Source organism: Rhinatrema bivittatum, chromosome 19 (genome assembly GCF_901001135.1).
Source record: "Rhinatrema bivittatum chromosome 19, aRhiBiv1.1, whole genome shotgun sequence".
NCBI classification, from domain to species: Eukaryota; Metazoa; Chordata; class Amphibia; order Gymnophiona; family Rhinatrematidae; genus Rhinatrema; species Rhinatrema bivittatum.
In genome coordinates this window covers 10903423-10926759 of record NC_042633.1, presented here as the reverse complement: position 1 = coordinate 10926759, position 23337 = coordinate 10903423, and the positions used below count along the sequence as shown (strand labels likewise).

Here is a 23337-nt window from a genome sequence, read left to right as displayed (position 1 = left end):
CGCTGTCCATCCAGGCCTTATGTCCCTAAAAGGGCTTGACCTATATCCTCTAATGCTGTGCCTGTCCGTCTAGAATTTATGTCCCTAAAAGGGCTTGACCTCTAACTCTGTACCTGTCCATCCACATTTAGAATGTAAGAACATAAAAAGCTGACTTCAGATGTTTGTAGCTTGCATATTTCATATGCTCAATAGTTTTCATGACTTTCATAATAATGGCCATGTTCCCGAAATCTTTCTTAGGTGCCAACAGTAATGTTTCTAGTACTATAGAAAACTGGTGTCCATACAAGGGCTTGACCTCTATCCTCTAATGCGGTGCCTGCCTGTACATCCAGGCTTCATGTCCCTACGAAGGCTTGACCTCTATCCTTGAATGCTTTTCCTGTCCGTCCAGGCCTTATGTCCCTACAAGGGCTTGACCTCTAATGCTGTGCTTGTCCGTCCATGCCTTACATCCCTACTAAGGATTGACCTCTAATGCTCTGCCTTTCCATCCAGGTGTTATGTCCGTACAAGGGCTTGACCTCTAACACTGTGCCTGTTCATCCACATTTGGAATGTAGGAACATAAAAAGCTGACTTCAGATGCTTGGTGCTTGCATATTTCATATGCTCAGTAGTCTTCATGACTTTCTAAATATGGGCCATGTTCCCAAAATCTTTCTTAGGTGCCAACAGTAATGTTTCTAATACTATAGAAAACTGGTGGTAGTTGCACTCTAGTTCATCCTATGTCTTCCCATAGTTTACAGAGGCACTGTGTAAACTAAAAAGTCAACATAGGTTGATATTGTAGATTTGGGAGGGAGATGACGTCAGCACTTCTTTTGGTCCTAACGGCTGAACCCTCATTGCAAAGGGAACCATCAGTCTCTGGCAAGTCAAAATATTAATCCTTCACAGATTGGATCCTTAATTAAAACAAACAATTTTCTTTTAGTTTCCAGGGCAGAGCAGAGAACTTCCTACGTCTTGCTCAGGAAGTCATGATCTTTTTGCACATGCTTAAATCCTAACATTTTGCACCATTATACACTCTAGGGGCAATCCATTCCAGGGTGCCCTTTACTGCTCAAAGGAAAGGGAACTCTCCCCGGGGTAGCCGGCCTATCTCTTAGTAACTGTTGACCCATGTTGAATCACTGTTCACATGGCACCCTGCTCCACATCACCATACTTTGAAGGCTCGTGCTCCACTCTAGGGGCCAACTCATTCCAGAGTGCCCTTTACTGCTCAAAGGAAAGGGAACTCTCTCTGGGGTAGCCTGCCTATCTCTTAGTAACTGTTGACCCATGTTGAACCACTGTTCACATGGCACCCTCCTCCACCTCGGCCTTGATAATTCTCGTTTGTACATCTGCTAACTCCACCAGATTTTAAAAGACCAGCGAGAGCTCACTGGACGCCAATGGAAACACCCCACTCTAGGGGCAAACCCATTCTATGGAGCCCTTTCCTGTAGAAAGGAAAGGGAACACTCCCCGGGTGTAGCCAGCCTGTATCTACCCTCTGCCTCTGTGCCTTGCTGCCATACACCAGATGACTCACTCAACTCCTTGTGGTGTTCTGGCCACTATCATGGTTACTCAGTGTGTTGGTGCTAGTCTTTACGCCTGCTATGTTCCCCCTTCATTGTGCTATTGGATGTTGATGCCACTTGTCTTGCCGCTTTGCCTGTCGTGCTGCCTTCGAGGGTTCATGCATCTGTTATCGGTGCTCTCTTTTGAAGCTGTGGTGTGTTTTTGACACTCTTGCTACTGTTCTTTGTGCCTCTGTTAAAGCACTCTTGCCACTTCTGGTACCCCTTTCCCCCTTTACAGTGCCTTAGGCTATTCATGCCACTTTGGTGCCACTTTGTCACAGTCTAAGTACCTTGGAGCTATTTTGTTGTTCTGATGATTGCTCCCCAGAAGTTTCATCAAAGTTGGTAAGAAAACCCCAACGGTCGGCCTCTATGACATAGTGAGTGCAAAGTGATTATTCCCTTGTACAGGTCCTTGGTGAGGCCTCACCTGGAGTACTGTGTTCAGTTCTGGAGACCGTATCTATAAAAAGACAAAGACAAGATGGAAGCGGTACAGAGAAGGGCGACCAGGAAGGTGGAGGATCTTCATCGCATGACGTACGAGGAGAGATTAAAGAATCTAAATATGTACTCCCTGGAGGAAAGGAGGAGCAGAGGTGATATGATACAGACTTTCAGATACTTGAAAGGTTTTAATGATCCAAAGACAACGACAAACCTGTTCCGTAGGAAAAAAATCAGCAGAACCAGGGGTCACGATTTGAAGCTCCAGGGAGGAAGATTCAGAACCAATGTCAGGAAGTATTTCTTCACGGAGAGGGTGGTGGACGCCTGGAATGCCCTTCCGGAGGATGTGGTGAAGACCAGAACTGTGAAGGACTTCAAAGGGGCGTGGGATAAACACTGTGGATCCATAAAGTCAAGAGGCCGCCAATGAAGAGTGGGTGACTCACCAGAATGACAGCTACTGCCTGGAGACAATACCTTTATTCAATAAACATACACATGCTTACTGTGACTCCAACATCGCTCTAAGCTTCAACAGCAAGAGGAAATGTGGAAAAATGGATTTACACTCACAAGGAGGGGAGTAGCTGGCTTGTTACGGCGGTTACTACCCCAAACCAAATAAGCCTGATACTTCACCTTCAATGCATATACAGCATAGTTCTCTGCTTCAATGACAGGGGAGAAGAAAAAAGGGTTCGCACTCACAAAGCGGGGAGTAGCTGGCTTCTTACTGCGGTTACTACCCCAACCAAATGTGTCTGATACTTCACTTTCGATGCATATCCAGCATGGCTCTCTGCTTCAACGGCATGGGAGAAGACTGATACATCACGCATTTCCAGCATAGCTCCCTGCTTCAACAGCAGGGGAGAAGAAAAACAACCAATAAGGACTGTATAACAAAGTCTGGGTAAAACAAATAAGCATGGGTGTAGCTTGCATATTGCGGTGGTTACTACCCCTAATACCCCTAACTAATCAAGCTAGATATTTCAATGGTGGGGGAGGAAGGTAAATAGAACCAAGAGCTAAGAGAAACAGATAAGTATGAGAGAAAAAATGTGTGAAGCTTGCTGGGCAGACTGGATGGGCCGTTTGGTCTTCTTCTGCCGTCATTTCTATGTTTCTATGTTTCTATAAAGGTAGCGCCGGCGCTATTTTGAATACTGGCAATACTGCCCGAGTGCAGGAGGTCACTCCCGGACCCCGCTGGACTTTGGGCAAGTCTTGTGTGGGTCAGGAGGCCCCCCCCAAGCTGGCCAAAAGTCCCTTGGGGGTCCAGCGGGGTCCGGGATCGATCTCCTGCACTCGGGCCGTATTGCCAATATTCAAAATGGCGCCGGCGCTACCTTTGCCCTGTCACATGGTAAGGGCAAAGGGCCATCAGCGCCATTTTTTTTAGCGCATCTGATGGCCTGGGAATGGGAGATCGCTGCCCGCGTCCCCCCTGTACCACCAGGTATGTGTAAAAAGTTTTTTTGGGGGGGGGTCGGGAGAGTGGGGGAGGCTAAGGGGGTAATTTTAAAGGGTCGGGTGGGGTTTTTTTTTATCGGTGCGGGGCTCACTAAAACAAATTAGTGATGTGAATTGGAATCGGAACCGATCCCAATTCACATCTCTAACGATCAGATTCCCCCCCCCCCCCTCCCAGCCGAACCTGATCATTAAAACGATCGGGCACACGTTTCACATCCCTAATATCGAGTAAGAAAAGGGAGGTGATTATCCCCTTGTACAGGTCCTTGGTGAGACCTCACCTGGAGTACTGTGTTCAGTTCTGGAGACCGTATCTACAAAGAGACAAAGACAAGATGGAAGCAGTACAGAGAAGGGCGACCAGGAAGGTGGAGGGTCTTCATCGGATGACATACGAGGAGAGATTGAAGAATCTAAATATGTACTCCCTGGAGGAAAGGAGGAGCAGGGGTGATATGATTCAGACTTTAGATACTTGAAAAACTTTAATGATCCAAAGACTACGACAAACCTTTTCCATCAGAAAAAAATCAGCAGAACCAGAGGTCACAAGCTGAGGCTCCAGGGAGGAAGTCTAAGAACCAATGTCAGGAAGTATTTCTTCATGGAAAGGGTGGTGGATGCCTGGAATGCCCTTCCGGAGGAAGTGGTGAAGTCTAAAACTGTGAAGGACTTCAAAGGGGCGTGGGATAAACACTGTGGGTCCATCAATCTAGAGTACGTGAATAAAGAGGAGGCAGCAAAACACTGCACAGAGCGGCAGTAGCCACAGAGGCATTCACGGAGCAGGATGCCAGTGGTCAGTGGTTTGAGTTCCACCTTCACGTTGCAGTAGGATGGAGGGCTGCCATCTCCAAAAAAAAAACAAAAACAGGGGTGGGTAAGAATATGGGGCAGGGGTGTGGTCTGCTTGTGCAGCGGTTGCTACCCCTAATTGAGCTGGATGTTCACTTGGATGCAGATCAGGCGCTGCTCTCTACATTGGTGGTGGGGTGAGGGGAATTAGGGCTGGAGGGTACTGGAAGCCAATAGTAACAGGTGGGTGAGAGAAAAAGATTAAAAAAAAAAAAAAAAAAAAAGTTAAAGTGCGTAGCTTGCTGGGCAGACTGGATGGGCCGTTCAGTCTTCTTCTGCCGTCATTTCTATGTTTCTATGTTTATATTCCTATGTATTGAACATCAAACTTGTTGCCACGACTTTACTGACACCACTTGGCCACAAGGAGTCTTCCCACAGGGATTGGTTTACCTATTACATATTTGGCATAGTCGGGCAGGATTGAGGAAGACTTCTATTATACATAATAATACCTAAAAGAGAAACAGAATGGAAGAAACACTAGAACAATTACAAGAGAGAGTAAGGGTGATGGAAGAAGGCTGGAGAAGAGTGCATGAAGAACAGAGATTTCAGCATGGCGAAGGACATAGAACCGTTTCCATGTATATTCCCAGAGATAAAAAGATACCTGATTTTTCAGGAGTTCCAAGAAAACAAGGTGACCTTACTGTGGAAGAATGGATAGATAAAACAAAGGCAGCACTCAAAGTGTTAAGAATACCAGCCGAAGATCAAATAGAGATAGTAAAAGACCATCTGATTGACCAAGCAGGAGACACAGTCAAATTTATGGCAGCTGATCAAATAAGAAATATAGAAGATTTATTTGATCAATTAAAAATTGTATATGGAGATAAAGTACCCATAAGTGTTAGAGTACAAGAATTTTAAGAAAGGAAACAACTAATGGATGAAGACCTGAGAACCTTTGCATATAGGCTACAAGAGAAAATGAATAAAGCAGTTAACCGTGACCCAGAATGCATGGGTAATGTAAAACAGAAACTTAAAGAAAGATTTGTAATAGGTATTATAGACCCTGAACTCAGGAGAGAAATGAAGAAAAGATTGAATAACCATCCATATATCACATATCCCGAACTCATACAAGAGGCAATAATTTGGGCAGAAGAGGATGAAGAACTTCAAATAGAAAAAGAGAAGATACCAAAATTACTCACCCGTAATAGAGGAGAAGTCTCTATAAGAGGTATTAATGTAGAGACAGGAAACACCAGTGAATTGACGAAAAATGTGAATACATTAACTACTTTAGTGACAAATATGTGTACACAACAAGATAATTTAAAGAAACAACAGGAACAATTGACAAGGCAAATACACGATGTGACTTATCAAATGCAGAACACAGCACCAGGAAATAGAACTGCATATATCTATACGACAACAAATGAAAAACAAAGAATTCCTGTAAAAAATGAAAGAAGACAATACATTTGTTATAATTGTCAAGAGCCAGGACACATAGTGAGATATTGCAGATCTGAAAAACCATCTACATCCAGTTGGGGATTTAGAAACACTCAACAAGTAGAAAGAGAGAAAATACAAGATAGAAACAATAATACCAACTCGATGTCAATATAACAAATGACTACAAATGACTACAGCAGCTTCTACTAGTAGTGTTAAAGCACAACAAAGCTTAACTTCAGAAAGAATGATAGAATCAGATTAATTTAGTTTACAGAAAAGGAAAGCTTTTGGTAAATGCCCAATTCTAGAAATATTAATCAAGGGTATTAAAGTCAAATGCTATGTAGATACAGGTTCAGATGTTACAACAATAACAGAATCATTTTTCAAAGAACATTTTGAGGATATGACTGATTTGTCTGATGCGAGTTGGGTGAGACTAGTGGCTATCAATGGACTTGATTTACCAGTAAATGGATGTATGGAAGCAGATATTACTTGCCTAGGGCAACCTATAACCCAGAAATGCATTTTTATAGTACCTGATTGTAAATGGACAAATGAAGAAACAATAGAAAAAATACCTGGCATTTTAGGAATGAATATATTACAAGAACTAGGTGGAGTATTTAAGGAATTATCACAACTAGTAGGAGGAGATTATAGAAAAAATGGGATATATAAAATTTGGGCCGCGATACAAAGTACAGAATCAGATAGACTAGGATTTATTAAATTGATAGGGAATAAAGGAGTTACACTATCTCCTTTGACTGAAAAAGGAAAATGTTTTAAAATACAAGCCTTGTCTAAGATGTCATTAGTGGTTGCACCCACAAATACCGTAACATTGCGAGCTGAAAGTTTAGTAGCAAATGTTTTAACAAATCCAATTGAAGGAAGAGTACCAATCAGGATACTAAATGCAAGTCAAAGAAAGATTCGACTACCACCAAGAATAAGAATAGCAGAAATAGTACGTCCAGAAACTCTGCATGTACCAGCCTTAGTAAATTTTATACAGAAAGATGCACAAGTATCTGTTCAACATATAACAAAAGAAACTAATGATGGTGAAGAAACAATAGAAGAACAATCAGAAGTACCAGTTAAAATACAATGGGAGAATTTAATGGAAATACAAGCAGAAGCATTGAAGAATTTGTTGGTAAAATATAAACAAGTATTCTCAAGCAGCGAGACAGATATAGGATATACAGAAAAGGTAAAACATTCAATTTGTACAAAAGACCACCAACCGATTAAACAAAGATATAGAAGAGTTTCACCTCATGTTTACGAGGAATTCAGATGACATGTGCAAAATCTGGTAGCACAGGGAATTTTAAAACATAGTAACAGTCCTTGGGCTTCACCAGCAGTAATTGTTAAAAAAAAGGATGGGACTATACGTTTCTGCTGCGATTATCATAGAATTAATCAAATTACAGTAAAGGATGCATATCCATTGCCTTGCATTGATGAATCACTGGATGCCCTGAATCAAGCTTGTTGGTTTTCATCCTTAGATTTAACATCAGGATATTTTCAAGTAGCTATGGATGAGAAGGACCAACAAAAAACTGCAGTTACGACGCCATTTGGACTGTATGAATGGACAAGGATGCCTTTTGGACTTAGCAATGCTGCCGCTACGTTTTAAAGATGTCCTGACCCCCCCAAGCTGGCCAAAAGTTCTTTTTGGGCCGAACGAGCCATCCGGCGCGAACTCGCCGGGAATCACGTGACGCCGGCGTCACTCGACGTGCCACCGACGTCACATGCTTCTCGCCAAGGATTGCAGAAATGACGTCCTCACTCCTCGCTCGATCACCAGGGAGTTGTGGTAAGTCGGGGGGGGGGGGGGATTAAGGAGGGTGAGGGGGTTTAAATTTTTTTTTTGCACATATGTACATATACCCAACTCATTGGATTTTTTTAATGTCCATATTGGCCGCAAGTGGGACCCCCTTTCGGACATAAGAAATATGAACATAAAATTTTGCTCTGCACATCCCTGGTAGTTACTAACAAAACAGATACTTTGAAAAGTTGGCCTGTACCTACCAATCCCAAATAAGTTAGAAAATTCTTAGGTTTTGCCAGTTATTTTAGAAGATCTGTTCCATCATTTGCACAAATTGCAACTCCTTTACATAAATTAACAGGAAAGAATATAAAGAATAAAGTAAAAGAAAAATTCCAATGGAGATTAGATTGTCAAAAAGCTTTTGAATGTTTAATTGAAAAGCTAACTACAGATCCTGTATTAGCTTTTCCCATTTTTGATCTCCCATTTATATGAACAACAGATGCTAGTTTCAAAGGGTTAGGAGCAGTCCTTAGCTAAATTCAAGATGGACAAGAAAAAATAAGTGCCTATGCCAATAGAGGTCTGCGGAAATCAGAAAGAAACGATGCAAATTATAGTGCTTTCAAATTAGAGTTATTAGCACTGAAATGGGCTGCCACAGAAAAATTTAAAGATTATTTGGTATATAAAAAGTTCATTGTTAGACCAGATCATAACCCACTAAGATATCTAGATACAGCAAATGCACAAGCTGTCGAACAACGATGGCTAGCTCAATTAGCCGAATTAACGTTTGAAGTTAAATATAAACCAGGAAAATAAAATATAATGGCAGATACATTGTCCAGACTTCCACAGAAGGAAGAACCAGAGATGGAAGATAATGAAAAAGACTTTTTGAAAATAGAACCAGAAGAAATTAAAGATATGTTGTGGAAGAAAGAGAAAATGAAAACAATAGTGAAAAGAGTTAAAAAAATACACTAACTCATTTAGATTACACAAGACCAACGCTAAAAGTTTTACAAGAAGAAGATAGAGATCTAAACTTAAATTTAAATGCAAAATCAGAAGAAAATATACCTGATAGATCAAAATGGACATGGGAAAAAAAATAAATTATGGAGCCAAAGAAACAAATTATTATGCAGAGACGGATTATGGTATAGGAAAATGATAGATCCAAGAGACAAAGAAGAGATTTTACAGTTTATAGTACCAGCTAGTTTGACCAAAGAAATATTCGAAGCCAGACATAACCATGCAGGGCATTTTGCGGAAGATACCACTTTAAAAACTATAAGAACAGATTATTTTTGGTGTAACATGAATAGAGATATAAAGAATTGGATTAATAACTGTGAAAGATGTACTGTGGCTAAAGAGAAAGTACCTAAAGAAAGAGCAGAATTACATCATTTCAAAGCTAATTATCCATTAGAGATACTAGCGATAGACTATACCAGCTTAGAACCTTGTCAGAATAAAATAGAAAATGTGTTAGTCATGACGGACATGTTTACACATTTCACCTTAGCAGTACCAACAAAAGATCAGACAGCATTTACTACCGCTAAAGTAATATTATATCAATGGATTGTTCACTATGGATGTCCGTCAAGAATACATACAGATCAGGGAAGAAACTTCGAAGCGGAAATAATTAAAGAATTATGTAAGCTACATGGTATAACAAAATCTAGAACCACACCATACCATCCGGAGGGTAATCCATGTTGTGAATGATTCAATTGTACGGTGCATAGTATGTTGAAAACATTAGAAAAAGATAAAAAGAAAAAATGGACAGAATATCTACCAGAGGTGGTATTGGCATACAATAACCATCAACATAGTTCCACAGGATATACACCTTATTATTTGATGTTTGGGAGAAATTCAAAATTACCACATGATTTTCACCTAACAGCTGAAAGTAAAGAAAACAATGTGAATATAGACGACTGGATTGATCAATACAGGATAAAATTGGAAACAGCTTGTAAAATAGCTAGAAAAGAAGCTGAGAAAAAGTTTATAATACGAAAAAAACAATATGATAAGAAATATAGAGTAGAGATAATAAGACCAGGAGATTGGGTGTTGTTGAAAAATCTTAAAATTAAAAGTAAAAGAAAAATTCAGGGTTATTGGGAAGAACATCCATATGAAGTAATAGAAGTTTTGAATCCAGAAGGTAGTAATTACAAAATAAAAGAAAAGAACGGAGAAATTAAAATTGTACATAGGAACATAATTAAATTATTTAATCAATTGGAAAAACCTGAGAAATATAGACAGAGAAACAAAGTTGAAGAACGAAATGTTCCTAAACCAGAACAGGATACAGAGAGAAGAAAAATAGACCATGAAATAGAAACCATTTGGGTACCTATAACATCTATGAGTACAGAGACAAGAAATAAGCAAGGTGACGAACAACCAGAGTGTAGTTTACCATAAAAAATGATAGAGAATAACAGAAATAATAAAGGAAAAATTCCTGGATATCTAGACAGTTATATATTGTATTAACAAGGTTATAGTTTGAAGTTGGTTACTTCGTATCTCAAAATGTATAACTTTGAGAGAGCTAAGCTGGTAACTGAGAACCAGAGATTAAAGGATTTGTTGTGACAAATGATGTTTAGAATGAACCAATTATTGGTTACACGTGTTCCAAATGTTGAAGAACACTGTTTGCATGTGTAAAATGATTAATAACAAACTAATTGAACTTAAATTGTAAAGAAAAGGCATGAATGGAGTGTGAATGTGCTAAATAACGGAATGTTGAGGGCAACATTCTCTCTTTAAGCAGGGGGGTATGTAAAGGGAGTACCCTAAATATTTTTTTTTTAAATAAAGACTTACCTGATCCTGAAAGTCATTGTGAGGTGATTGTAGCTGGTGATGAGAGAGCCAGGGGCAGTGACAGCAACAGGGCAGGGGCTGAAGACAGCGCTCTGCTGTGCTGCAAAGAACTGCCACAGGCTGGGAGCTAAAGCTGGGAAGGTGCTGAGATAAGGAGAGCCTGATTACTGTGATTAAAACAAACAACAGAGAGAGCGATAAGCAACTGGTAAGATGAAAAGACAGCCTGAATTACAACTCTACCCAGAACACTGAAAAGAGTTTTCACTAATTTACTCACTGCTGAAGCAGACTGAGCCCAAGAAGAAAAAAAAAAAAAAAAAAACATGTTGTGAGAAAAAGCAGGAAGTGCTATCCCGACCTGACATCCCCAGCACAAGGGGGAGGAAGACTGCCTTGATTACAGGAGCCACAGGAGATACAAGAGGATGCCGGTGACTCACACTGTGTACATAAAGAGGAAGTTGTGCAGTGAATAAATTAGCCTTCTGGTCACAAGAAACAACATTGAACAGGAAGCTTTGCTGCGATCACTGAGAACAGAGGCTGGCGTGGTGACAGAAACAAAGAATAAAAGCAGGAATGGGAGGATTTAGCTGACCAGTAATGGTCAGCAGTAATTTAAAAAAAAATGCTGCTATTGCCGGAGCATTTTTCTCCCACCTCCTCAGACACAGAAACGAAGATGAAAGAAACCTTTCCCCACTGTTGTCACTGCCACTGATGAAACAGTCTCTGGTGAGTGCTGTAAAGTTTTTGTTTTTTTAAGCTGTGCTGAGACTCAGGATCAGGGAAGGCTGAGGGAGAGAAGTGAAAAGGTCAGGCAAGTTGCAGTGACAGTTACTAGTGACGTCATGAACCTCCCACGATTTCTGAGGGGGGGGGGGCACCAATTTAGTGAAAAATAAGGAAAATTAGTCAATGTTAAACTGAAAATAAGAGTAGCAAGTAGATTAGGGAAGTTTAATGACCTGTACAAATCTAGCAAATATCCTCTGAAAAGGCTTTTAATTATTCTATTTGTAATAGTTATTTTTAGACCCAGGGGATTAAACAGGGAAGGAAATTACAAGCAGAAACCTTTAAAGAAAAATATAAGGAGTACAGGAACATAAAATTAAGAATTCCAAGACTAACAAAATTTAAATTAAAAAAATATAAATTTTATTCAAAACCTAAGTACATATTAAAAGCTACTGATAAATAGAGATGTGAATCGTGGGCCCGAGAGCGGGAGATCGGTCCCTGCGCCCCCACTGGACCACCAGGTACTCGTAAAAGGTTTTGGGGGGGTTTGGGAGGGTGGGGGAAGGTAAGGGATTCGTTTTATAGGGTCGGGGTGGGTTTAGGGGTTTTTTTGGTGTGCCGGTTTTCCCCGCCCTCCCCCTCCCCCGATTTACGATTTTTCACAATAAATCAGGGGAATTTCTATTGTATCGTGACTCTTAACAATTTTTGACGATTTAAAATATATCTGACGATTGTTTTAAATCGTCAAAAAACGATTCACATCCCTACTGATAAATAAAGGAAAATTAAATAGTAAAGAGACAATTTTTTAAAAGTAAGGAAATGTTTTATGGAAATAAAAATAAAAGAAAAACCTTTCTAAAAAGAGCAATTGGTATAGACTAACCCCCAGAAAACATAGTATAGTTGGGCGCATCATCATCAGCTTAGCGTCAATCCCTATAATCAAGCTAGTAGGAGATGTCGTATCTAGGGACACGTGACATTGGCTTCCTTGGATACGAGAAAAGAGGCCAGTGTAAGAGTATTAAAGCTAGTTAAAGCACAAAGACTGAATTTAAAATTAGTGATCTATTAAAAGTTAACAATGCTAACTAAAAAAACTCAAAACTTGGCTTTTTCTACAAGCCTACCCGTCCGCCAATCCTTCCACATGATGATTAACAGAAATCCTTATGTCTTTGTTCTCTGATTATTTCTCATAAATTCTTGTAAATTTCTGTAAACTAGTTTTCCCCATTTGGTTATTGTTTCTTGTTTTCTTTTGTTAATTACAGTTACCGTTCCATGTAAAGGCCTTTGCCTATTATTTCTAAGTTAATTGTAAACTGATACGATGTGCAAACGGTTATCGGTATATGAAAATGATAAATAAATAAATAAATAAATAAAAATAAACAAGAACATCAGTATGTAATAAAAATTAAAAAAGGAACTAACAGACAATATTAAAAGGGAGAAACAATTAGCTCACAGAACTATTTGGTGGAATTACATCATCAAGAGCAGGGATAACCTTGCAATGATAGCAAGTGACAGTTCATAGAGTAAGTCAGTTAGGAGCTGGCCATTAAATGGAGAGGAACTACTGACTGAGTTCTCGTCACTTAAGGCCTACTAAGTATAGGAAAGTAGAAATGAATATCACAACAGCTAAGAATGATTGAAAGAAGTTTGGGAAATGTGAATGTAATGATTTCCATAACAATTTAAGTAAGTTTATATAGGTTTAGTTAAAATAATTTATGTGACTCCGCGTATTATTGTCACTTTAGTAAGGGATAGTAAAAAAACAAAAAAAACAAATGAGTGAATGTTCCATATTAGCTATTCTGTAACTTTAGAGTTAGGGATAATAATTATTCTTTATTTTAATATAGTTATTACAAACAAAGTTTCAATAAGTCAACAAAGACATTCACATTAGGGTACATTTCAGACTAAGCTTTCGGAAGATCGAGGAGCGGTATAGGGAGTTAGTCTTATTTTTTTGAGTTGTTTAAAGAGAGGATAGTAGGAAGAAGAAGAAAGAAAGAAGAAAGAAGATATAACTGGCCAGCAACAAAAGAGAATGTACAAGAACAAGAACAGATAAGTACCTTTGTTTAAGCACTATAGTGATAGCCAGGCCTGAGCTCACAATTGAAATAATTCTTATAGCAAGAAGGAAAAGAAAACAAAGATAATTATCAATCTTCTGCATATGGACTGTATTATTAACTTTACTAGGAGAGAAAAGTCAAAACAAAGTACCGAATAATTATATCAAGAGACTATTAATAATTATCTTTTGAAAAACCTAAAGTAAAAACATATGTAGTTACTTATTTGATATCAATTGCTATATTGTATTGTTTTATATGATTCTGTTTATATAGGGTTTCATTTATAACATTTGATCTGTTATAAAAGAAAATTCTGTAGAAATAAAAGTAAAATATTAATATTATAATAGTGAAGTTGTTCCTTTATAATTTAATGGTAAACTATATTCCTGTGTATTGAACATCAAACTTGTTGCCACGACTTTACTGACACCACTCGGCCACAAGGAGTCTTCCCACAGGGATTGGTTTACCTATTACACGCGCGCAGGCATGCGCAAGTCATAAAATCAGGGGTCAGCACGCGCAAGGGGATTCCCAATTATGCACCTTTCGCGTGCCGAGCCGTGCTGCCTTCCCCCATTCTCTTCCCCCTTGTCTGACCTTCCCACCCCTTCCCCTAGCACTAGCACTAGCACTACTCTAACTCCCCAAAAGTTTTATCCTACCTTTTGCGCCTGCCTCTGGGCAGGCGCAAGTTGAATGCGCTGGTAGCCTGCCGGCACGCAATCTTTCAACACAGCAGCAGTGGCTGCTGTGTCGGAGGCGTCAGGCCTCGCCCCCTTCCCCGCCCGTTTCTGCAAGCCCCGGGGACTTACACGTGTCCCGAGGCTTTACGCACGCCACCGGTCCTTTTTAAAATAGGCCCGGCACACGTAGGGCTTTGAAAATCTGCCCCTAATGATTTTAGGAAAAAGCTAAAGGCCTGGTTTATTAGCAAAGAATTTAAAATTTTTGTAATAAATCATAATTTGTTTATGCACATATGTAATGCATGGTTTAACGCTGGAATCCTCTCTGAACAAAATTTTGGAGCTGCGGAAAATAAGCCATAAATAAATAAATAAAAGGAAGGAAATAGAGAACAGGTGTAGATAGATGGTGGTCGGTTTTCCCAAGAGAGAAAGGGACTGGGACTTGCACTGTTTAAACCACACGCAAGCCATGAGAGGAATTACAGAAAGGTCTCTGTGAGACTGGGGAGATGCAATTTAAAGTGAGCAAATAAAAAGTGAAGCAATTGGGAAGATGTAATCCTAACTTTGTGTACAAAGTGCTGGCATCCATTTAGGAGTTACCACCTGGAGAGAGGATCTTTGGGGGAGAGCAGGGTCAAATCTTAGAAACCTATAGCTCAGTGCATGTGGACAGCCAAAAAGGAAATAGAAGGTGAAGGAACGGATAATGAAACTGGGAATGCAGTGAGGCCTCTGCATTGCTCCCTGCTGGGGCTGCACCTTGAGTATCCTGAGCATCTCTGAAGGACATTTCCATAAACTTTTAGCCAGAGAGGCTTTGCTGGGGAGAGCAACATGAAACAGGCTTTTCAAGTTTGGATTAGCCAGGAACTTCCAGGTGATCTGGACTGGCCAGTGCTGGGAAACAGGATGCAGGGCTTGATGGACCCTGGTTCTGACCCAACATGGCATTTCTTATCTCCTAATTCCTTAACCTGAGGAGAAGGTGCAGGTCTCCTTTGCACCCCCCTCATGCTGATTCCAGACTATGGACACTGGCAGGTCTCCTTTTAACACTGCACACTCATGAAACAGTAATGTCCCTTCAATCTACTTTTCAAAGTTTTGTTCCTTTGTTCATCAATCACATCTTCTCCCCCCAGGACCTGCGACAATCATAAAGCAATTAGCTATTATCCCATCATGGAAATTGTTCATTATGATGGGGAATAAGTGAAAGTTATAAGAGGGTAGTCAGCAGCAGCTGCATCAGACCCTGAGTGTGAGAGCTCCGGCTTTGCTCTGAAGGACGTCAGATGGCAGTGAGTAAGATTTTAAAATATTTCTTTAAGATAACGTATGAGAATCTGTCACTAAGCTGAAAGATAGCACAGAACAGAAAACTGCAGGATGGGATTTAAGTATCGGGATTGCAAACAAAAGGAGCCAGCGAAAAACCTGGGGCAAAAGGAAACCACTGCAGGCAGAAGCACCCCAAGTTTTCTATAAATTTCATTTTGTAGACTTGTTTTCCTTACAGACGCCGCAGTCGAGCAGAGCAAATGAATCTGACATTTTCCTGGCTTTCTTTTGCCTGGCACTAAAATTTGCTCCATAGCCTTTCAGGGGATGGGAAGAACATTCCTCTTTACCAGAGATTTGAATTGTATTAGAGGTTTTCTTGGAAAATCAGATTTCAGTGTCTATTCTATTGCTTCCCCTCTTCCTGCCCCTCTCTCCCCCAGCAGCTGCTCCTGTGTCTCCAGGTATTACCCCTGATTTTCCCCTCCTGCCCCATCCATGCGCCTTGCTGCTCCTTTCTCTCTGGTAATTGCCCCTGCTTTTCCTCTCCCTGCCCCTCTCTCTCCCCCCTCAGTAGTTCCTGTATCTCTGGTTATTGCCCCTGCTTTCCCTCTCCCTGCCTCTCTCTCTCCCCTCAGTAGTTCCTGTATCTCTGGTTATTGCCCCTACTTTTCCTCTCCCTGCCCTTCTCCCCCCTCAGTAGTTCCTGTATCTCTGGTTATTGCCCCTGCTTTTCCTCTCCCTGCCCCTCTCTCTCCCCTCAGTAGTTCCTGTATCTCTGGTTATTGCCCCTGCTTTCCCTCTCCCTGCCCCTCTCTCTTCCCCCTCAGTAGTTCCTGTATCTCTGGTTATTGCCCCTGCTTTTCCTCTCCATGCCCCTCTCACTCTCCCCTCAGTAGTTCCTGTATCTCTGGTTATTGCCCCTGCTTTTCCTCTCCCTGCCCCTCTCTCTCCCCCCTCAGTAGTTCCTGTATCTCTGGTTATTGCCCCTGCTTTCCCCTCTCCCTGCCTCTCTCTCTCCCCTCAGTAGTTCCTGTATCTCTGGTTATTGCCCCTGCTTTTCCTCTCCCTGCCCCTCTCTCTCCCTTCAGTAGTTCCTGCATCTCTGGTTATTGCCCCTGCTTTCCCTCTCCCTGCCTCTCTCTCTCCCCTCAGTAGTTCCTGTATCTCTGGTTATTGCCCCTGCTTTTCCTCTCCCTGCCCCTCTCTCTCCCCTCAGTAGTTCCTGTATCTCTGGTTATTGCCCCTGCTTTCCCTCTCCCTGCCTCTCTCTCTCCCCTCAGTAGTTCCTGTATCTCTGGTTATTGCCCCTGCTTTCCCTCTCCCTGCCCCTCTCTCTCCCCTCAGTAGTTTCTGTATCTCTGGATATTGCCCCTGTCTTTCCTCTCCCTGCCCCTCTCTCCTTTGTTACCCTGCACTTCCCTTTGAAACCTCCTCTCTTGGTGAGGGGCAGATGTAAAACTCTCCACCTTAGGACAAAGTCCTTGCATTCTGTTCACCCATGGACTTTACCCCGGCTCTCAAAGAGGAAGGATGTGTCTGTGCTTTCCTGCTGAACCTTGCCCTGGGTCACTGCTCCTGGGGACGTTTGCACTGGCTTTTTGTGATTTATTTTCTGATCCTGCCTGAGACAAACCCCAGGATCTCCTCCTGTAAATGCCAGCAGATGAACAAGTTTACTTTCAGCTGGATTGAGGGGGGGCAGTTTCCTGAGGGCCAGTTTACCTCGAAAAATCTCTAATTACCCATATAAATTGCTTTGAACCCTGACCTTCCTGTGTTTATAGTTTTGGATGGATGGTTTTTGAAAAGCAGCTGTGGGAATGGAGTTTGTTCATTTATTAGATGTTGCATGCAGCTTTTAAGAAAGTTCACTCCTGTTTTTTAATCAGAGAAAAGCTTTATAAATCAGGCCCTTCAGTAAAAGAATTCTTCACAGTAACAGTGACAAACCCTAACCCTAATCCTAGCCCTATCCCAAACCCTGACCCTATCCCTTACACTGTTCCATATCTTAGTCCTAATCCTGACTTTAACCTTCACTCTAACCCTGAATCTAATCCTAAACTTTTGTAGAACCACATCCCAAAATCTAACCCTAACGCTTATTCTGACCCTTATCTTAATCCTAACCTGGATCCTAATAGTAACTCTAACCCTAAACTTCTCTCTAACCCTATCCTAAAATCTAACTTTAACCCTAACTCAGATTATGATCCTAACCTATCCCTAGACTAATGCTAACTTTAACCTCTACCCATAGCCCTTTACATTCACATGTGATAATCTGGTTTATTTTTCACTCCATCCAAGGTAAAAGCTGACGGATAGACAGGTTGAGACCAGCACAGCTCGATGCAGGAAATTATGCTGATGTTACTAACTTATTTCCTGATACTGTCAGTTCCTGTTAATAAATCTGCTAAAGTCAACTGTGGATTGAGCAGTGTGAATGTGACAGGATACATAAAGCAGGGAGACATCATTATAGGGGGGCTCATCCCTGTTCACAATGCTAAAACCTACCCCCCGATTCCTTACATTGAGGCCCCCAGCATCCAGCATTGCGACACGTAAGTGACAGATTATTCCCCTGCGCTTTTTATTTCTCATTTCCATGCTGTTCTATATAATTTCATTATAGCATCATTGCAAAGTTACCTCTCTATATTTCTACTCCCTTATTCATAAGAATATAAGACACGCCATGCAGAGGCAGACCAATGGTCCATCAAGCCCAGCATCCTGCCTTCAACAGTGGCCAGTCCAGGTCACCTGGAAAAACCCAACAGATCCTAATAGGAAGCACCATTGTTGCTTTATCCCAGAAGAATAAAGTGGAGACCCCCAAGTCTATCTGGCAAATATTTTTTTTAAGGATCTTTCCTCTAGAAATTTGGTAAGAAATTCCCAGCCTAATTGTTCTTTGAAAGAAAAAAGAAATACCTATTACAATGTAATTTAAATCTACTACTTGCTGATTTTGAGGAATGTCCTCTAGAACAGCGCTTCTCAACCTGTGTGTCGCGACACACTAGTGTGTCGCCAAACACCGCCAGGTGTGTCGCGTCTCCCGGTGTCCTACTGCCCCATTGTACTTTCCTTCTCCCTTTTTCCAGCCCCCGCGGTCCAATTGAAAGCTTCCTTTCTTCCTACCCCCACTGCCCAATGGGAAGCCTCCTTCATTTTGCCTTCCCCCGCGCAGGCCAATCGGAAGCCTCCTCCCTGCCACCTGCCAGTGGTAGTAGGAAGAAGGGAGGAAGCCTTTGATTGGCCGGTGAGGCAGGCATGACACTGTCCGGGAGTGGGGTGGGAGGAATAGCAGTGTAGGACCCCGACGAAGCAAGGCCGCTACGGGAGCCCAGCCCCGTAGCGGTGAAGAGAAAACCCAACCCCGACGGTGCAAGGCCGCTACGGGAGCCCAGCCCCATAGCGGTGAAGAGAAAACCCAACCCCGACGGTGCAAGGCCGCTACGGGAGCCCAGCCCCGTAGCGGTGAAGAGAAAACCCAACCCCGACGGTGCAAGGCCGCTACGGGAGCCCAGCCCCGTAGCGGTGAAGAGAAAACCCAACCCCGACGGTGCAAGGCCGCTACGGGAGCCCAGCCCCGTAGCGGTGAAGAGGAAAACCCGACCCCTAGCGACGAAGAGGAAACCCGACCTCTGACTGAGGCGCCCATCCCCGTGGCGCCGAAAAAAGAAGGCCCGCCGGATTAAAGCCACGGCGGAACCGGAGCCTATCCCTGCAATGAAGGAAGAAGTTATTTTTGGTGAGAGCTGGTGTGTCTGTGTGAATGGGTGCCTGGGTGAGAGCTTGTGTCTATGGGTGTGAATGGGTGCCTGGGTGAGAGCTTGTGTCTGAGGGTGTGAATGAATGCCTGGGTGAGAGCTTGTGTCTATGGGTGTGAATGGATGCCTGGGTGAAAGCTTGTGTCTGAGGGTGTGAATGAATGCCTGGGTGAAAGCTTGTGTCTGTGGGTGTGAATGGATGTCTGGGTGAGAGCTTGTGTCTGTGGGTGTGAATGGATGTCTGGGTGAGAGCTTGTGTCTGTGGGTGTGAATGGATGCCTGGGTGAGAGCTTGTGATTGTGGGTGTGAATGGGTGCCTGGGTGAGAGCTTGTGTCTGAGGGTGTGAATGGGTGCCTGGGTGAGAGCTTGTGTCTGTGGGTGTGAATGGATATCTGGGTGAGAGCTTGTGTCTGTGGGTGTGAATGGGTGCCTGGGTGAAAGCTTGTGTCTGAGGGTGTGAATGGATATCTGGGTGAGAGCTTGTGTCTGTGGGTGTGAATGGATGTCTGGGTGAGAGCTTGTGTCTGTGGGTGTGAATGGATGCCTGGGTGAGAGCTTGTGTCTGTGGGTGTGAATGGGTGCCTGGGTGAGAGCTTGTGTTTGTGGGTGTGAATGGGTGCCTGGGTGAGAGCTTGTGTCTGAGGGTGTGAATGGGTGCCTGGGTGAGAGCTTGTGTCTGTGGGTGTGAATGGGTGCCTGGGTGAGAGCTTGTGTCTGAGGGTGTGAATGGGTGCCTGGGGGAGAGCTTGTGTCGGAGGGTGTGAATGGGTACTTGGGGGAGAGCTTGTGTCTGTGGGTGTGAATGGGTACCTGGGTGAGAGCTTGTGTCATTGGGTGTGAATGGGTGCTTGGGTGAGAGCTTGTGTGTAGGGGTGTGAATGGAAGCCTGGGTGAGAGCTGGTGTGAATGGGTGTAAGAGCTTTTGTGTGTGATTGAGAGCTTGTATATAAGAGAACATGAGTGTGATTGAGAGAGCGAGACTGGTCAGGGAGGTGATGTGTTTCTGTGTGAGAGAGAAACTGGTCAGGAAGATGACTGGTGTGAAAGAGACCGAGACTGGTCGTGGGGTCTATTTGGGGGTGTGTGTGTTGTGACTGGTTGTGGGTGCTAAGGAAGAAGATTGAGGACAGAGCTTCAGCAGCCCTTGCTGCTTCTGGTTAGTGCTATTGGCCTGGAAGGGAAAGGAGTAGGAGAGTTGCTGGAGAAGGTAAGTAAAGGTGGCTTTTTAAATTTATTTTTCTTGATTGACTGCCATTTTAATTATTGGGTATTATGCGATGTCTGCTGTTTTGAAATATTTTATTGATATTTGGACATGTTTTAATAATTTTTATGAGTATTTAATTGAATATTATTCTGTTCAGCAGCTGCTTTGTAACATTTTTGTTATAACTTTACAATGATTTCTGTGGGGCTCTGTAGCAGCTTGGCTTATTCTGTTTTCCCAATAGGAAATGTTTTAGTGTTTAGGGCCTGGTTTAATAGTTGTATTTCTTAGATAGGGTTGTTACTGTTTGCGTGTGTTCCGTAATACAGGTGTAACTTTGTGCAGGTTAGTTTGTGTGCATTATTGCAAATCCTGAGTCCGTTAGGTGCTATATTTCTCTTTCCATTTCTCCAGGTTCGCACTGTATGCAGAGTGGCTTTTTTGGTTTTCCGTTCCAGTTTCTGTCTCCATATTTATAATTTGTGTTTTTTCTGTACTTGGTGAAGGTCAGTTCTGGGTGTGTGACCAAAGTGAGGTGTTTTACTAGCATGTAGGCATTTGTATCAATCTTATTTGATGTGTTTTCTCAATAGGATATGCATTAGTGGTAAATTACTGTCTTTTCATAAGGAAGGCTATTGTGCCTGGTAGTAAAGGGAGTTTGTTTTGCTTTTACTGAGATGTCATCAGAACCAGAATATCTTTTTTTTGTATGGTGAGTTGTACGGGTTATGCCCTAGATCTGCTCTGCACTCATTGCTGAGGGTTGAGGGGAGTCCTGTGGATGCAGAGTGCATGTTTACACTTAGCCCCGTGATGGTCACATGTTCAGTGTGTCACGCATATGAGAACCATTTGTCAGGTGTGTCCCGGCCAAAAAAAGGTTGAGAACCACTGCTCTAGAACATAAGAACAGCCGAGCTAGTTCAGACCAAAGGTGCATCGAGCCCAGAATGGCTGTTCCCCAACAAAGGCCAAGCCAGATCTCTAGGAAGTATCCAGCAGATCCCATAGAATAGAACCATTTCTTGTAGCTCACCCCTAGGGGTAACTACTGACTATTCTCAAGTCTACCTGGCTAATAATTGCTAATACTAGGAACTTTTGCAAACCCTTTTTAAAATCGGCTATGCTGAGCTCTGCCTAGACCAATCCCCTCACAACAACTGTGACAGCTTAATTGTGCAGGGGAAGTATCCTGGTGTGGTTGCACCATAGATCTATGTGGCAGCATTATGATGTTCTCATTTTATTCTTCTTTCCTTTACAATAAATTCCTAACATTTGTTTTTCTTTTTTGAATACCACCATTCAATTAGCTGAGAATTTGAACATAATGTTGACAATGGCAGAGCAAGATCCTTTTCCTGGTGGTGATTCCTAACACAGAACCCAGCACTGTGTGTCTGTAGATAGAATTATTTTTCCCTAAGTGCTTCATTTTGCATTCAATTTTATCTCCATGTAGATGCCCAGTTCTTGAGTCTGGCAAGATCCTTCTCTATATCCTAAGAGTCGCCGCGCGGATGTTATAAAATCTGGGGTCAGCTTTCCCCGTTCTCTCTGAATTCGGAGCGGCCTCGGAGGGAACTTTTCTTCCCCCCCCCCCCACCTTTCCCTCCCTTCCGCTATCTAACCCGCCCCCAGCCCTACCTAAATCCCCCCCTACCGTGGTGCCGGAGGCCTCGGTCCTGGTGCTGCCCCGCCCCCAAACTGCCCCGCCCTGCCCACTCCCTGCCCCTTTTTCAAGCCCCGGGGCTTGCTCGCATCGCCGGGCCTATGCTAAATAGGCTCAGCGTGCAGGAGCGGGTTTAAAATCTGCCCCATAGTGTATTTGGATTTTCAGAAGGCATTTGATAAAGTCTCCCTTGAGAGGCTTCCAAGGAGGCAATGTACTTTTATGGATTGCAAACTGTTAGAGACAGGAAACCAAGAGTAGGATAAAATGGTCAGTTTTCTCAGTGGATCTGTGCTGAGAAAGGTGCATTTTATTATATTTATACATTATCTGGAAAGGGGAATGATGAGTGAGGTGATCAAATTTTAAGTTGACACAAAATTATTCAGAGTAGTAAAATCTCAAGCAGATAGTAATACATTGCTGGATGACCTCGAGAGGCTGGAAGATTGGGCATCCAAATGACAGATCAAATTTAATGTGGAGACGTGTAAGGTGATGCATACAGGGAAACATAACCCATGCTGTATTCACATGATGTTATATTTCAAGTTAGGTGTTACCACCCAGGAAAGAGATTTAGGTATCCTAGCAGACAATACATTAAAATTATTGGCTCACTATTTTGTGAAAGTCAAAAAAGCAAACAGAATGTTAGAATGTATTAGGAAGGTAATAATGGTGAATAAAACTGAAAATGTTATAATGCCTCTGTTTCACTCCATTTTGAGACTGCAGCTTTTGTATTTTGTTCAATTCTGGTCATTGCATTTCCAAAAAGCTATAGATGCACTGGAAAAGGAACAAATAAAGGTGACCATAATGGTAAAGGGGATGGAACATCTCCCCTTTGAGTGACGTCTAATGAGCTTAGGTCTGTTCAGCTTGAAGAGGAGATGGCTGAGGGGGATATGATGGAGGTCTACGAAATCATGAGTGGACTAGAGTGAGTACATTTGAACCAATTATTTACTTTTTCAGATAATAGAAGGACTAGGGGGCATTCCATAAAGTTAGCAAGTAGTACATTTAAAATAAATCAGAGTAAATTATTTTCCACAATTAAGCTCTGGAATTCATTACCAGAGAATGTGGTTAAGGCAGCTATCTTAGCAGGTTTTAAAAAAGCTTGGACAAGTTTCTGGAGGAGAAGTCCATAATCTGCTTTTAGGGACAGGCCATTACTTATTACTGCCATTTGTATGATAGGATCTATTTACTGTTTGGGTACTTGCCAGGTACTTTATCCTGGATTGGCCACTGCTGGAAACATGATGCTGGGATTGATGGACTCTCATTCTGACCCAGTATGGCAACTTATTAACCTTTATTAATGTGGAGTTGCAGAAA

At 42.3% G+C, this 23337-nt stretch overlaps 1 pseudogene; it reads left to right on the top strand.

The window, feature by feature from the left end:
* Positions 1-6924: 6924 nt before the first annotated feature.
* LOC115081140 overlaps positions 6925-23337 on the top strand; it is a 49525-nt pseudogene continuing 33112 nt past the window's right edge.